The sequence below is a fragment of the Schistocerca piceifrons genome, unplaced genomic scaffold (genome assembly GCF_021461385.2).
Source record: "Schistocerca piceifrons isolate TAMUIC-IGC-003096 unplaced genomic scaffold, iqSchPice1.1 HiC_scaffold_951, whole genome shotgun sequence".
NCBI lineage: Eukaryota > Metazoa > Arthropoda > Insecta > Orthoptera > Acrididae > Schistocerca > Schistocerca piceifrons.
The window spans coordinates 12,501-17,500 of record NW_025729225.1 but is presented as its reverse complement, the minus strand read 5'-3'; the positions used below and the strand labels follow the sequence as shown (position 1 = coordinate 17,500).

The 5,000-nt window shown below is 53.2% G+C and overlaps 1 non-coding gene across 1 annotated transcript in view; it reads left to right on the top strand.

The window, feature by feature from the left end:
• The first annotated feature begins 3,454 nt into the window (after positions 1-3,454).
• Positions 3,455-5,000, top strand: part of LOC124773347 — a 1,909-nt gene continuing 363 nt past the window's right edge. The window contains exon 1 of the ribosomal RNA XR_007014615.1: positions 3,455-5,000. This exon is cut by the window's right edge and continues 363 nt beyond it. This is a non-coding gene — a ribosomal RNA (small subunit ribosomal RNA).

Sequence of the window (5,000 nt, the reverse complement as noted above, 5' to 3'; positions counted from 1 at the left end):
GTTGCACTCGCACTCGCAGTCGCAAAAACGTGGGGCAAATATATTACGCGGAAGAGTTATAACAGACCGAGCCCCACTGCATGAGGGGAGTCTTTGTCACTAATGTACACAGATGGAACATTTTGGACTGGAACCAGATTACCCGTACACACGGCGCTGATTAGTAATCAATGCAGAGCCATCAAACTACAGAATATATATACAACTGTCCGTATACATGCTGAAAGAGTCTGCCCACAATGGGAACCACACGTCAGCCAGCCACTCTGATCACGCACCACTCTCTGCTTCTAACGGGCGCACATACAATATGTAAGCACCAGCATGGAACAACATCCAGTGCATCCTCTCCGCCACATTACACAATCCACACTATCACAACCAGACCAGGAGGTCCATGCGGAAAATACAATATCCCACCCTTTCGACATCCACCATTGCGCAGATCAGGCACCAACACCCACACATGTCCTATACAACGGTGCACCCAACATCACAATAGTACCTCCTGTCACAGCGCACAAACAATGACATGAGTCAAAGACACAGGTCTGACACAAGCATAGAATTGGAGCGCCGCCTCTAATAAGCCAAAGGTGCATCCTGACGTGACAAATCTGATCATGTCACAAGCATTCACTTACTATAATCACTATCAACGAACCTGCCGCCCCCGCCCCCCCCTACACCTTTCCTTACAACAACGTGTAACCTAACCTAACCTAACCTATGTTGTACCTTAACCTAACCTATGTTGTACCTTAACCTAACCTATGTTGTACCTTAACCTAACCTATGTTGTACCTTAACCTAACCTATGTTGTGCCTTAACCTAACCTATGTTGTGCCTTAACCTAACCTATGTTGTGCCTTAACCTAACCTATGTTGTGCCTTAACCTAACCTATGTTGTGCCTTAACCTAACCTATGTTGTGCCTTAACCTAACCTATGTTGTGCCTTAACCTAACCTATGTTGTGCCTTAACCTAACCCATGTTGTGCCTTAACCTAACCCATGTTGTGCCTTAACCTAACCCATGTTGTGCCTTAACCTAACCCATGTTGTGCCTTAACCTAACCCATGTTGTGCCTTAACCTAACCCATGTTGTGCCTTAACCTAACCCATGTTGTGCCTTAACCTAACCCATGTTGTGCCTTAACCTAACCCATGTTGTGCCTTAACCTAACCCATGTTGTGCCTTAACCTAACCCATGTTGTGCCTTAACCTAACCCATGTTGTGCCTTAACCTAACCCATGTTGTGCCTTAACCTAACCCATGTTGTGCCTTAACCTAACCCATGTTGTGCCTTAACCTAACCTATGTTGTGCCTTAACCTAACCTATGTTGTGCCTTAACCTAACCCATGTTGTGCCTTAACCTAACCCATGTCGTGCCTTAACCTAACCCATGTCGTGCCTTAACCTAACCCATGTCGTGCCTTAACCTAACCCATGTCGTGCCTTAACCTAACCCATGTCGTGCCTTAACCTAACCCATGTCGTGCCTTAACCTAACCCATGTCGTGCCTTAACCTAACCCATGTCGTGCCTTAACCTAACCCATGTCGTGCCTTAACCTAACCCATGTCGTGCCTTAACCTAACCCACGTCGTGCCTTAACCTAACCCACGTTGTCGCCTAACGTAACCCACGTTGTCGCCTAAACCTGCTCTGTAATTGTTATACGACTCGTTCAATTAGTGTAGTGTTGCCCACCCGCAACCCTCGCAATATAGTTCGCTACTCGCACTCCCCGCTCCCCTGTGTATCGCTTCATGTTAAACACCTTGCAAGTCTTGCTCACTTTCCACATGCTCCTGCTGTACACTGTAATGTGGATGGCAGCAGGACGTACATGCCGCCCCTCCCCACGTCCCCACCTTGCCCCCTGCCTTCGCAAGCTGGTTGGTGAGAACTTTGCATGTTCAATGCCCTCCGCATGCGACGTACTCAGGCTACGTTGTGGTGCGGCCTGTGTCAACTGTCCGCTAATGTCGTACGCGTAAACCACAATCTGTACTGCACATTCGTCCTTATGTACTGAATGATACATCGTGGCACATGTGTGACCGTACAACGACTGCGCCCAAAAACGGCGGACCATACAGTGCAAATATTGTGCACGCAGCTACGTGTCGTCTCCCTATGAGAGCTGGATTGCAGTGTGGTACGCCATAGAGACGTGTGGGAGGAACGGACGCCGTGGATGGCGATCAGCATGAGCTGTCTGTTGATGTATTCGGACCTAGTCGTCTCTCCTCACACACCGTGATGGCATGGTGCACCGCGTTCCATATCTGCGACATGCTACAGAGGCCGGTTGACAGTCGTTCGAGCAATGGACATCGCATACGTACGGGGGCCACCTTCCACGTATTGTCTAGGCGTGCACATTTTGTTGCGTGTATGTGGGCAGACGTAGTGTGGCGTGACACCTGACACAGGCATGCAATAATCGTGGAAGTTGCAAATGGCGATGGACGCCTGCGTTTTCTGGTGAAGTTACGCAAATGAACAAATGGTAACCTGTTGTGGTGCGGTTGTTCTCGCTAGGGGTGAATCGGTGATGGCGACGATAGGTTGAGGTACTAACCGGTTGTTCCAGCGATACCCACCATGCCGACGAAACTGAACGGCATCTGGGTGTGAAGCGATACGCGGCGGTGGCTGGGTGGGACCGTCCCCGGCCGGTGAGGGGGCGCCTCCCGGCGTGCTGGCCGCGCGGTGCGTGGGCGCACGCGCTACAGCCGGCTGGTGGGGGCGGCCAGTGGCAGGCGCGCCGGCCGACGGACGCGGCAGGCGTCGCAGCTGCGCGCCGGCGCACCCTGCGCGCGGCGCCGTGCGGCCAAAGTAGGTCCTCGCGGGCCCGGTGCGAAGCGCGGTGGACATCTTCAGTGTGCTGGTCCGATTGAGGACTGTGTGCGTTGAGGATGCGCTGCCGCCCGGCGCTCGGCGCCGCGACGCCGTCTGCTGCTCGGTCGCCCCAGCGGTTCTCGCTGGTGGTTTGTATCGCAGCTGTGCGGATGTGTTGGCGCGTGCGCTGTGCTGGGAGAGTTCGCTTCGGCACCCAAGTGGGGCTTTTGTCCTTCTGTGGCGCTGGCGTTGGAGCTGCCGGTCACCGTAGGTGGCGCGTGTTGTCTCCCGCCGGCAATGCCACGACAGCACGCTCCCGGGCCTCTGTCGGCAGCGGCAAGCTCAGTTGGGAGCACGGGTGGTCGCACCGAAAGCGTCTACTCGCCTAACTCCGGGCGATTGCGCCTCTCTCGAACCCGACCAAGTACTTGGGACGGCGCTGCGCGCCGCCGGGACCTGAGAGGGTTTCGAGGTGTATTGTGCAGGGGAGCTCAGCCTCCTCCTGTTTGCAGAATGATTGAGCGGACGCTTGCGTGTTCGCGCGGGCCCCCGGGACACACTCCCGGGCGGCCGGCTGCTCAGCTCTAGTTGACGCAGCTCCCTGGTTGATCCTGCCAGTAGTCATATGCTTGTCTCAAAGATTAAGCCATGCATGTCTCAGTACAAGCCGCATTAAGGTGAAACCGCGAATGGCTCATTAAATCAGTTATGGTTCCTTAGATCGTACCCACGTTACTTGGATAACTGTGGTAATTCTAGAGCTAATACATGCAAACAGAGTCCCGACCAGAGATGGAAGGGACGCTTTTATTAGATCAAAACCAATCGGTCGGCTCGTCCGGTCCGTTTGCCTTGGTGACTCTGAATAACTTTGGGCTGATCGCACGGTCCTCGTACCGGCGACGCATCTTTCAAATGTCTGCCTTATCAACTGTCGATGGTAGGTTCTGCGCCTACCATGGTTGTAACGGGTAACGGGGAATCAGGGTTCGATTCCGGAGAGGGAGCCTGAGAAACGGCTACCACATCCAAGGAAGGCAGCAGGCGCGCAAATTACCCACTCCCGGCACGGGGAGGTAGTGACGAAAAATAACGATACGGGACTCATCCGAGGCCCCGTAATCGGAATGAGTACACTTTAAATCCTTTAACGAGTATCTATTGGAGGGCAAGTCTGGTGCCAGCAGCCGCGGTAATTCCAGCTCCAATAGCGTATATTAAAGTTGTTGCGGTTAAAAAGCTCGTAGTTGGATTTGTGTCCCACGCTGTTGGTTCACCGCCCGTCGGTGTTTAACTGGCATGTATCGTGGGACGTCCTGCCGGTGGGGCGAGCCGAAGGCGTGCGACCGCCCCGTGCGTGCTCGTGCGTCCCGAGGCGGACCCCGTTGAAATCCTACCAGGGTGCTCTTTATTGAGTGTCTCGGTGGGCCGGCACGTTTACTTTGAACAAATTAGAGTGCTTAAAGCAGGCAAGCCCGCCTGAATACTGTGTGCATGGAATAATGGAATAGGACCTCGGTTCTATTTTGTTGGTTTTCGGAACCCGAGGTAATGATTAATAGGGACAGGCGGGGGCATTCGTATTGCGACGTTAGAGGTGAAATTCTTGGATCGTCGCAAGACGAACAGAAGCGAAAGCATTTGCCAAGTATGTTTTCATTAATCAAGAACGAAAGTTAGAGGTTCGAAGGCGATCAGATACCGCCCTAGTTCTAACCATAAACGATGCCAGCCAGCGATCCGCCGCAGTTCCTCCGATGACTCGGCGGGCAGCCTCCGGGAAACCAAAGCTTTTGGGTTCCGGGGGAAGTATGGTTGCAAAGCTGAAACTTAAAGGAATTGACGGAAGGGCACCACCAGGAGTGGAGCCTGCGGCTTAATTTGACTCAACACGGGAAACCTCACCAGGCCCGGACACCGGAAGGATTGACAGATTGATAGCTCTTTCTTGATTCGGTGGGTGGTGGTGCATGGCCGTTCTTAGTTGGTGGAGCGATTTGTCTGGTTAATTCCGATAACGAACGAGACTCTAGCCTGCTAACTAGTCGCGTGACATCCTTCGTGCTGTCAGCGATTACTTTTCTTCTTAGAGGGACAGGCGGCTTCTAGCCGCACGAGATTGAGCAATAACAGGTCTGTGATGC